The following is a 12,376-nucleotide window of genomic DNA, read 5'->3' as shown; positions in this document are numbered from 1 at the left end:
TTTCTTCCTGAAAATTACACATTTTGATGACTTTGGTCTTTGACTGCAGATAGCTCTTGTGAATATGCATTTAGTTTTAAACAAGTATTTAGACCACAATTATTTGTAATACAACAGTAGTTTAGCTCCCTTGTTGCTGATACACCAGCTTATTTTTTACTGTCTGACTTCTTGTGTCAGTATGATATTACTGGAGGACAAAGTTCTGGTAAGTCTTTGTTTTTGTTGTGTTTAGGGAAAGCTGAAACCTTTCTCTGAAGCTTTGTAGGAGTGTTAATGTTGCTGTCTTCTGGGATTCACATGCAGCGTTTAGGAGGTTCCTTGTTGGTTTGCTCTAAGTTTAATACATGAGTTTATGGTTACCTTTGAAATGGCAGAACTTGCTTGCAATTTGTCATGGAAACTTCAAAAGAAAATTAATCTCATTTTTTAATTTTCCTGTCAAATCATACAGTTCTCAAACTGTCGATCTGTAGTCTTAATATTGCATTTATGCAGCATGCTGTAATGTGATGAAGTGCTTTACGCTGTTAGAGTCAGTGCTTTTTACAGATGGCTGTTACTCCTGATACAAAGTTACTACTTTTCCCTGATTTTTCCTTTGTGACTTTTATTTTTTTTTAACCTCATAAGCTAGGCGCAGTTGTGTGCTGCATGTGGTTATGATTTATCATATGTGGGTGCTTGAAATGGTGAACAAAGTCCAGGTCATGCTGGTAGAACCTCTCTGCTGTTGTCCTTGGGGGAACTGCTTGCTGTTGGAGTTACCCAAGGTCAGACGGTTAAGTATATGCAGGTTTTACTGGTGAGAGAACCAAAAAACCCAATTGTTAATATGCCTATGTGCTGAAGAACTCTGTTAATTGGTACTGGAGTGGCTTTTAAAAACAGGCTGTTTTCTTCCTCCTGTGCTGATTTTTCTTGCAATCATGTCTGCTAAAAAAATGATGATTGGTCTCAGCAAAATGAAATTCCCCTCGTATTTGTGTCCACATGCTGAGCAGGACTCTCTTTTTTTTTTTTTTTTTTTTTTTTTTTTTTTCTCTCCTGTTTACTTTGTTTTTTGTAATGCGGCCTGAGTGCCATAAAGTAACTTATACAGTGCAATGTTAATTTTAGTAGAAAACTCTATCATGTTTATATCATGCTTATATCAAGTGAAAAAAAAAAAAGAAGTCTTTTCTTTCAGAGTGTTTAAACGGTATGAGATTACAACATCCACGATAGGTCTTACTCTTTAATAGCAGAACTTCTCTGTGTAATTTGTGCTGCAATATTAGTCAACTGTCGTTAAAATAGTTTGGTATATATGATACCTAAATAGTTGAAGGGTCTGGAATCAATACTGTGGGTTTTTTCTTTATCTTTTTTCAATGACTATACTGTAGAAGAAGTCTTGGGATTTGATGCTTATGAAATAATTGTACCTGTATCACCTTGTTGGGAAATCATCCAGTATTCTTGAGTATACATAGGTACTACTGGCATGTTTTATAGCACTTTATTCTTACATGCTTACAGCACGTGAGTTACTTATCTGGAGAATGTCGTGGGAACAACAGCTGAAACTAAGGCTAGATGCTGACCATAGAGTAATCTGAAATATAAACAAAAATTTAGAGAAACAAGAAGCTTGCAGCTCTCTAGTTGAATGGCATAATAAACTTTATTCCTCAGCTTCTTAATGCTTGATTCGGTGTTTGCTAAAAACTAGAAAGTTAAAATTTCTGTTCAAATGTAACTGGTCCTGCAAGAAAGATGGTTAAATTGAGTATGGTGGGGAGAGGTGTGAATTTCCTAAAAGTTTTGTGTGTTTCTGCAATGATTAATTAATCTCTTTTGCTATGAATTCTTATGAACCATTAACTCCCCATTAAAGAAGTCAAATCGGAAGTAGAAACTTCAATTTGCATTGTAGTTAATGGAAGCGATACACCTCATCTGTAAGTGACAATATGTATTAAGTAAATGGATCTCTTGGGAAGCCAGCTCTTGAGTTGAAATGTCCTTAAACCTTTCGCTGTCTTTGTTGAAGTGGTAAGTTGTATCCTCCTCACAACCATGCATGACTGAAATTAATGAAGGTGAAATCTCAGTACAGCATGGAGGCTCAGCGGTTGAGTCAATGCTACTGCTTGTGTACTTCATATTAATTGGTTTTCCATGAGTCTAGCTTAAACTGAATGTAGATATTTTAAAATAGAAAAATAGTCACAGCAAAGGACGCAGAGCAGCTACCAGCAGATTTTGTTTTCCACCTCTGTGTGTACACCCATCCAGATGTCTTCAGGTTCAGGGCAAATGCTTTAGTTTGCTAGAGTCAAATTTGGATCTGTGCCGAATAACAGGTATTGTTGCAACTGAATGTGTATGACTACACATCCGTGCGCAGACATGCGTGCACACTTATATATATATTGGGGAATTAGAAGACTAACTGATCAGGTAATACTTTGTTACTTGGATGCTTTCTGCATGCAACTGCCCCCCCCCCCCCCCCCTTTTTTTTTTTTTTGCCTCTCTGTGGTCATGATCACATGCTTACATGAGATGTTTATAAGTAGTGTCTGGCTATGCCATCAGTGTTCTGAAATATTAATACGCTATTGTTAGTTACGCTCTTTTAATGTGCTGGTTTGGTTCTATGCAAGCCACTATTGTATCCTGATGAGTACCATTCCATTTGTGTGACACTTTGTTTTGGCTACAGTGTGTCCACAGCACTGCCCTTGGCCAATTTCCTTACATATTTTAAGCTACAGCTTGAAATGACTAGTGAAAGAAGCAGACTGAGAGGTGATTCATCACCAATAGGGCCTCGGTTAGATTTACAGAATGACCCCTGCTACAGTCAATAGAAATGGTTTGGCTACCAGAGCTCATCTTTTGTAGCCTTTCACCCTTCCTATGCATTAGATGATGAACCCATATAATGGTAAGGGGTTATAAATAAGTCAAAACAGCTTTGCCACCAAAAAACCTTTGTAAAAATCTTGAGAAGGGAACAAACAGAGGATTTAAAGGGTAATAAGGAAGGTCAGCTGAAGCAATGTGTTGTGATAAGAAAATGTTTTATTACCAGTTTTTGATATGTTGGGAGCTTTGGAACGAGGATTGGATGTTGCTGCTGTTATAGAGCATGCAGCCTGAAAGTAAAAATCATGGATATTGATGCCAGGATCAGTGGGGTGAGTGTATGTATTTACTGTGTGTGTGAATTCAGTAGAATATTTTATGAAAAATTATTTCAAATAATTTGCCATTCAGTCTCAAAATTGGCATTATTGAATTGTTCTACAAGCGGCTGGCAGTAGTCTCAGAATTGTGTGCCTGTGCCCTTGTCCTTGTGGGGGACTTTAACTTTCCAGACATCTGCTGGAAATACAACACAGCAGTGAGTAAACGATCTAGGAGGTTCCTGGAGTGTGTGGAAGATAACTTCTTGACACAGCTGGTGGTTGAGCCAACCAGGGGAGGAGCCTTGCTAGACCTACTGTTTACGAACAGGGAAGGACTGGTGGGAGGTGTGATGGTCGGAGGCCGTCTTGGGCTTAGCGACCATGAAATGATAGAATTTTCAATTCTTGGTGAGGCAAAGAAGGTGGTCAGCAAAACCACCGCTATGGACTTCCGGAGGGCTAACTTTGGCCTCTTCAAGGCACTGGTTGAGAGAGTCCCTTGGGAGACGGTCCTGAAGGGCAAAGGGGTCCAGGAGGGATGGACATTCTTTAAGAAGGAAATCTTAATGGCTCAGGACCAGGCTATTCCCATGTGCCGCAAGTCAAACCGCCAAGGAAAACGACCGGCCTGGCTGAATGGGGAGCTTTTGCTAGGACTCAAGAAAAAAAGGAGAGTTTATCATCTCTGGAGGAAAGGGCGGGCAACTTGGGAGGAGTACAGAGATCTTGTTAGATCATACAGAGAGAAAATTAGAAAGGCAAAAGCTCAGCTAGAACTAAATCTGGCCACTATTGTAAGGGACAACAAAAAATGTTTTCACAAATATGTTAACAGTAAAAAGAATCCCAAGGAGAATATCTTTCCTTTAATGGATACAGAAGGGAACATAGCAACCAGTGATGAGGAAAAGGCCAAGGTACTTAATGCTTTCTTTGCCTCAGTCTTTAATAGTGAGTCCAGTCATCCTCAGGGTACTCTGTCCCCTGAGCTGGAAGGTAAGGATGAAGAGCACAACATACCCCCCTTAATCCAGGAGGAATTAGTTAGGGACCTACTTCGCCATCTGGACACTCAGAAATCTATGGGACCTGATGGATCCATCCAAGAGTACTGAGGGAACTGGCAGAGGTCTTTGCCAAGCCAGTCTCTATCATCTATCAGCGATCCTGGTCAACAGGGGAGGTCCCGGAGGACCTTTTGCCAATGTGACTCCCATTTATAAGAAGGGTCAGAGGGAGGATCCGGGGAACTACAGGCCTGTCAGCCTGACCTCAGTACCGGGGAAGATTATGGAATGGCTTGTCTTGAGAGCACTCACATGGCAAGTCCAGGATAAGAAGGGGATCAGGCCCAGTCAGCATGGGTTTACGAAAGGCAGGTCCTGCTTGACCAACCTGATCTCCTTCTATGACCATGTGACCCGCGTAGTGGATGAGGGAAAGGCTGTGGATGTTATTTTCCTTGACTTCAGCAAGGTGTTTGACACTGTCTCTCATGGCATACTCCTTGAGAAACTGGCGTCTTGTGGCCTGGATAAGTGCACTCTTCACTGGGTGAAAAACTGGCTGGATGACCGAGCCCAGGGGGTTGTGGTGAATGGGGTGAAATCCAGTTGGCGGCGGGTCACAAGTGGTGTTCCCCAGGACTTGGTGTTTGGCCCTGTTCTGTTTAATATCTTTATCGATGATTTGGATGAGGGGATTGAGTGCACCCTCAGTAAGTTTGCAGACGACACCAAGTTGGGGGAAAGGGTCGATCTGCTTGAGGGTAGGGAGGCTCTACAAAGAGATCTGGACAGGCTGGATCGATGGGCTGAGGCTAACTGTATGAAGTTCAACAAGGCCAAGTGCTGGGTCCTGCACTTCGGTCACGGCAACCCCATGTAGCACTACAGGCTTGGGGAAGAGTGGCTGGAAAGCTGCCCGGCAGAGAAAGACCTGGGGGTGCTGGTTGACAGCCGGCTGAACATGAGCCAGCAGTGTGCCCAGGTGGCCAAGAAGGCCAATCGCATCCTGGCCTGTATCAGAAATAGTGTGGCCAGCAGGAGCAGGGAAGTGATTGTCCCCCTGTACTCGGCACTGGTGAGGCCGCACCTCAAGTACTGTGTTCAGTTTTGGGCCCCTCACTCCAGGAAGGACATTGAGTTGCTGGAGCGTGTTCAGATGAGGGCAACCAAGTTGGTGAGGGGTCTGGAGCACAAGTCTTATGAGGAGTGGCTGAGGGAACTGGGGCTGTTCAGTGTAGAAGAGAGGAGGCTGAGGGGAGACCTTATCACTCTCTACAACTACCTGAAGGGGGGTTGCAGTGAGGTGGGTGTTGGTCTCTTCTGTCAGGTGGCTGGAGATAGGACGAGAGGAAATGGCCTCAAGTTGAGGCAAGGGAGATTTAGGTTAGATATTAGGAAAAATTTCTTTACTGAGAGGGTTGTTAAACATTGGAATGGGCTACCCAGGGAAGTGGTTGAGTCACCATCCCTGGAGATATTCAAAAAGCCAGTGGACAGGGTACTTAGGGACATGGTTTAGTGGACATGGTTAATGGTTGGACTCGATGATCTTGAAGGTCTTTTCCAACCTAAATGATTCTATGATTCTATGATTATATAGTTGTTAAAAATAATAACAAAGCTTTAGCAATAGTCATTTTGGTTGATATGGAGATTTATGTTATACAACATTTCCAATGACCAAACAAACTTTGTATTGGAATTGCCGATAGATGCAGAGAAACAATCCACCTATTTTTGTTGTAATATGTACAAATATGTGTCTAGATAACTTAAAGTATGAAATCTAATCAGGTTATTTTAATTCCTTGCACTGCACTGCAGCTTTCAAAGGTCTGTTATTGATGTTGGACTGTCTCTGCTAAGGTTTTAGAATGAAGATCTCAAAACAATAGCTGAGTTAACACCTGTGTGTGACATTTCATCCAGTGTACATATTCATCAAGTTCTGGCAACTGAATAAACAGAAGATCCTGCTCTTTAGAAGTATATCTTTAGTTCCACTGTGTTGAATGTTGCTTCCCAGCATACTGAGTTCCATAATTTCTAATTCACAAAAAGTCTGGAGACCAGCAAATCTCAGGGAATAAAAATATTTTATGAAAATAACTATTCCTTGTTTTCATAGTCAGATACACAGTTACCATGTCTGACCTTTAAAGATCTCCTTGCGAGATCAGTATAGATTTAGGATTTGACAGTTTCCCACCACTGGATTAATATATCTTTATATCAAGTAATTTAGATACGATAGTATGTTAGATTATAGTTGTGTTCCTGTGAAGAATCCTGGAAGGGGTGAACTTTACGTTTCTTAAGGTACATGAGTACCTTAAGATGAATTATTTTTTCATTTCTCCTTTGTTTAACTGACTGGGTGATAGTACTTGAGATCATATTAGCGGCAGAATTTAACTCTTCTAGATGTACAGGTGTTTTTTTACAGGCAGAGAGTTATTTTCACCCCCCCCCTTTTTTTTTTTTTTCATTACCGAGTTTGAGACTTGATTTTAACTTGTTTTAAAGACTGAACAAATGAGACTTCTGCATACTTCAGACTTTTTCATTGCAAGTGCACCCCAGGTTTTTGGGGGCCTTCATGTAGAGCTGCCTGTGCTTTTTTTCCTTAAGATGAGCATACCAAAATGCTTTGAATCTTTAAAAGGGTTTTTAATGGAAAGTAGACTATTGGAAAATGACTTCTAAAAGAGGCAAAATTGAGATTTGCTAGATATAACTGTTTAAAATAGAATTTGGAACAAAATGTAGAGGTTGGGGTGAGGGAGCAAGCAGGCTGCATTGTTGTGCAGGCTTCTTGGCAGGATGTTGGGTGACCTTGTGTAAAACAAGGGTGCACAGACAGAATAACTGTACCTCTGATACCTGCTGCTTGATATTTGCCTTTACGCGTTTTATTTCGGGATAGGTACAAACTTAATAGAATACGAGCAAGTACTATTCAAATTTTAACAGATGACTTGTTTGAGGTATAAGTTATATATATACTTACCTAATAGCTAGTATGCTAGCCAGGTGCCAATATAGAGATTAGTGTAACTGAAAAGATCTACCCTAATGTGAAGAAGAATATGAACTGGTGTCTTGGTAATGCATTCATAAGAAAAACTCTGTAGTTATGAATATTTTGTTTGTGTTCTCGCCTATCCTAGGTAAATCAGTAAATGTTCTACTTTTGATTTTATATTGTTTTTTTCTGTTCCCCCCCGCTCTTATGATGGTATAGAGTGCTAATGAATAGTTGGACGATGTCCACAAATTACATGATCTCTCTCTCCTCTCCATACATAAATCCTAATGCTCATTGGGGATATGTGGTATTTAGGCAAACACAGGTAAGTGCCAGGATGAGCTTTCATGGCTGTACCTGGGTTTGGTATTATTTTTATATCTTTTCATCTTCCTACGATCTTGGCAACAATCTTTTGTCAGCCTGACTTCCTGGGGAGGCAGAGGATGTGTGATCACTCTACAAATCCCCATCAATAATTCCCTGCGATGAGGGATTACATGGGAAATAGGGCACAAATATGCAGGAAAACAGGCTGTGAGTTTTTTTTCCCCAGTACTATTGGACCAGTTTATTTTCAGTTTAATTGTATGTAATGCTGGAAGAATGGACCTGATTACTAAGGCACATTGACAATGTCACTGCAAATTTCCGTGCTGTACCAAACTATTTTAATTTGTTTTCCAGGGGCAATTGGCAGGAATTGACGAAAATGTCTCTAGAGGCACAAAATCTGTAGCTTCTCTTCTGAGATGGGCTTAAGTGTCTAATATGTTTCCTATGGACTGTGTGTCATGGCTTCCAAACAGCCGTTACTTAATAAAATTTTCAGTGACTACTGGCGTGGGCTGGAATTGAACTAATGAGCCTTAAAGATTAAGGGTCCTGCTATCCATCTCTTCTCTGGATTGTATGCTGATTCCAGTCTGGCTGCCTTAAAGACATTTCGGCTAAGGGGAAGAACTGGTTTAGCAAAATACCATTTTCTGATTTGGAAAGCTGCTGTGGTTGAACACAGGTGTATTGAGAATAGTATTTCTTAAGTGTTGCAGCTCTATGGTCTTTTCCTACTTTTCCCTTCTGTTTCAGAAAATGGTTGAATTAATGACTTGAAGGATGAGAAGGTGCTTCAGTGTCTTGATTTCTTCAAATACATCTTTTCTACAGAAATGATGTCTCTGATATTATTGCTGTTTTGAAATTCTTTGAGACTTTTTTGGTTTTACAGTTGAATTTTGAACATGCCACCAAGGTTATATAATTGGTTTAAAATACCATGTAAAGTTTTTCTTTAAACATTCAGAAGTCCACTTCAGGTCCACTCAAGGTGTTTATGTTACTGAAACCCAGTGTGGTTTTTTTCAACAAATACTCAGATTTAATTGTGAGAAGTGTTGTGTTATTTTACATTCTAAGAGCTGCTGAGTTCTAAGTAGTGAAACTAAAATCTGCAGCAATTAATCTTAGCATTTGGCCCTCTAAAGCCTTAGCAGGGAGAGCAGGCTGAGATGAGATGTGTCAAACGTGTAAAGGAGTTTCAACTTGCTAGTGTCCTGTATGTTCCCGTAACTCTCTTTACATGTGTATGGCAAACGTACAAACCAAGATAAGTTAGAAGACTGTTCCGTAAAATTTTGCGAGGTCATGTAGATCTAATTAAAAGCTCACATTTAGTTTCTATACTGACAAGTAAAACAGTGTGTCTCAAGCTCCTGCTTTACCTTTTTCCTTAGGGAAAGAAGCAGTGGGGGAAGGAAGGGAGGTAACAGATCCATCTCATGGTAGCGTAGCACACTGTCCCAGAGACATCACCGGTGGGAGGATGATGAAGCCTGGCGAAATAGCTGTTTCCATAGAAGGTTTCCACATGGAGCATGCATGTTCATGTGTCTGTAGGCCTAGTAAATCTTTATATCATGCATAAGGCTCACTCCTTTGACTTGTTGCACTGTCTGCAGTAGCTCTCTGTTTACTGGAAATGAGTCAGTTGACACTCAAATGGGAGGTGGGGGGTGGAAGTTACAAATAAGATGAGCTGAAGACAGCCTTGTGTACTCAGCACCTCAACAAGACTTAAAGCTGTTCCATGGGGATTAACAGTACTAAAATAGAGCAGAGCTTTCAGCCTTAGCTCTGGGTTTCTTGCTGCAGGAGGGAGGACTTGATTTTTCTTTTAAGCTGTACAGGTGCTAGCATGTTGCACAGAGGTGTTAGAATTTATGAAGTTATATATTCTTGTAAGTTATAGTTTACTGTCTTTATGAGCCTCTCAATCTTTGATATTTTAAAATAACTTATTTTCACCTATTACTTCCTATTGTTCAAAAATCAGCTTTATGTAGCACTATGAAATAAAAGGAATCTTAGTTTTACTATTTCAAGTGATTCTGAGAAAAACATCTTTCAAATCTGGTATGTTTGTGTGGATGTGGAAATGGAAGACAGACCATACTATAATGTACTGTAATTCTGTATTGTTTTTTCTTGGTTTCCCCTAAGTGCAGTTTGAGGACTCTTTGCATTTAACTTTCTCTTGGTGCACTATTTCTTTTGTAGCAGTTAACAATTGCATTTCTATAATGGAAAAAAAAATCAAATCATTAGCTTGTATGTTGTTACCATTCCTGTGAAACGTTTCTGGGGAGAAACTGCTTCAGCTGATTTCTAATCTAAGTTATGCAATTGTCTGTATGCCTATGTATCCACACATAGACTTTTCTCACGTCTTTAGACAATCTTACAGCTTCTTAAAGTATTTGTGAATGTTTTTCACCAGTCGTGGAAAGTATTCCTTTTCAAATATATCTTCACCAATCTGGAATCTGGTTTCTGTAGCAATGGAGATGTGGTATGTTGCATATATATACGACAAAGTGTAAGTTAAGGTACTGTGGCCTGTAAATAGATCTTTGAATTAAATATTATCTTGCTGTACAAGGGAAAGAGGAGTGCAATCAACTCTGCTTCTAAACCAAACCACCAACTTTGCTTCTAAACCAAACCACCAACTTTGCTTCTATTGTAAAACTAATTGCTCATGTTGTACAGATACTGCCACTTTCTCAGGTCCCATGTGTACATCTGAGAATGCTTAAATAAGTCTAGATACTTGTCGGCTGAGAATTGCGGTTCAGTCTAGTGATATCAGTTAGCTGCCGATGCAATCTAGGTGGCTAATATGATTGTAGCATTAAGCATCAGTATTCTTTTCTGAATTTGTGTGTGCTAATGCTATTCTGTGATCATTAATACCTGGTCTGTGCAGCACGAGGTTAGCCAGCAATACAAATCTGATCTGGATCAGGCCCCGGCACATAATAATGTTTTGTCGAGTTAGGGCATGCAATATGGAGTTTATTCTGGCTTTATGTTTTTATATAGGAAAAAAGGTGATACATTAGATCTAATATCTGCCAGATTAAGTAACTTCTATCAGAAGTTACCCTTTTGGAATGTTTTGGACAAATTTTCACAAGAGGGGTTGATTTGTATTGATTTGCGTATGCTGCATGGCTGCACCGAGCTAGGGCTGCTACTAGCTGAAGCCTGAATTTACTGCATTGCAGAGTGCTGTATAGTTCAACCCTGTCTTCCCATACCCGGACTGATTTGGGAGCCCGGATGTTTCCTGATGACACTTCTCTAAGTCATCCAGATGAACAGCTGTTGCATGGGCTGTTTTAGGTTGAGTCTAGACGTGGCTCTGAAGATACAGTCAGATCTTGAGGCCACCTGAAAAGAAAGCCCACAGCTTGGTGTTCACAGCCCTGGCAAGTACTGGCTCTAGTTCTGGATCATTCAGGGCATTCCTGTGCCATTAAGGACTGTGTTGGTTAGACTGTGAGAAAGGAGTTAGTTTGGGCCATAGAAATCCACTGGGGACATTGTACAATCCAGGAAAGTTTTCAGCAATAGCATGAGAAAGGGACTTACTGACTACTGCTGTGCTCCTTGACTTTGAGATGGGAAGCATGCAGCAGGATGGGTGCAAGAGTATCAAGAGAGACCCAATTGTAGCTGACTTGGTTTATTCCTCTGGCAGAACTTCACATTCGAGGATTTTCTGAATACTCTGGTTGAAGTATTGTGCTCAAATCTCTCCCATAATGGAGGAAAATTGGCTAGTATGCCACAGCTTAATAATGTACTTTTAGACTGTTCCTCTTTTTCTGTCGTGACTTCAATACTTGATAGCCAGAGATAGAATTTCCTTCTGTTGTATTCAGAGATACAGTCAATTAAGACTAAGGCTTATTTGGTCTTAATCAGCTGTCCCAAGAATCATTATTAAATGCAACAACACGAATATTATCAGAGCATAACAAATTTATATTTCAAGCAAAGGTAAATTGCCTGGAAGAATATAGCTGCTGTTCTTGTCAGGTAAGAAGGCTTAGAGTTGAGCAGATGATGGGTAAGTGTAATAACTAGAAGTTAGAAAATTCTCTTATACTCCACTAACAAATGTCTTCAACAAGATGGAATTTTTTTTTTTTTTTTTTTTTTTTTTTTTTTGTAACTTATATTTGTGGTATTCCTCCTGTTCTTTGTGTTAGCAGCTGGCTCATACATGTTGGTGCTCAACTCACTGTCTTAAGTTGTTCAAATCAAAATGTAAACTAGTGCAAGAAAGTATCACTTCTTAGCTGACAATTTGATTTAGTTTATGAATACATGAGATGGGAGAAGAGGCCTAATTTTATGGAAATTATTTTTGTTTCATTCAAGCCTGTTCATTTTCATTCTGAAATTATACATTCTTAGGATTTTGGTATTAACAACTTCATTGAAAAGTCATGAATCAATTTGGTGTCTATTTGGCTATAAATTTGGCTATTTTTAATACCACAGATTTAAATTCACACTCGTGTTTTCATGGAGGACAAATGTGTAAAGACTGAAGAAGCTGTAAAGTGGATAAGCTTACTATTCCACTTCTATTCATGAGCACAGACATCAGCAGTGGCCAGTATTTAAGCAGAGCTTTTGTTAGATCTCTACAATTCTCCTTTTTCAGTAATGTTTTTTTAATTATGTCCTTTTAAGAAAAAATCAAAGTGCAAAAAGCAGGAGATAATTTGGGGCGGAAGTAGGGGAGAAAAGAAGTTGTCCTTTTAGAAACTGATTAATTTATTCTTAAGGGTAGAAAATACAGTAAGTGA

The 12,376-nt window shown here is 39.8% G+C and overlaps 1 protein-coding gene across 23 annotated transcripts in view; it reads left to right on the top strand.

The window, feature by feature from the left end:
• PCDH15 (protocadherin related 15) overlaps window positions 1–12,376 on the top strand; it is an 852,429-nt gene that overhangs the window by 495,229 nt on the left and 344,824 nt on the right. The window lies entirely within an intron of this gene.

This window comes from Aquila chrysaetos, chromosome 11 (genome assembly GCF_900496995.4).
Source record: "Aquila chrysaetos chrysaetos chromosome 11, bAquChr1.4, whole genome shotgun sequence".
Lineage (NCBI taxonomy): Eukaryota > Metazoa > Chordata > Aves > Accipitriformes > Accipitridae > Aquila > Aquila chrysaetos.
The sequence above is the reverse complement of the archived record's forward strand: the minus strand, read 5'-3'. Positions and strand labels throughout refer to the sequence as shown.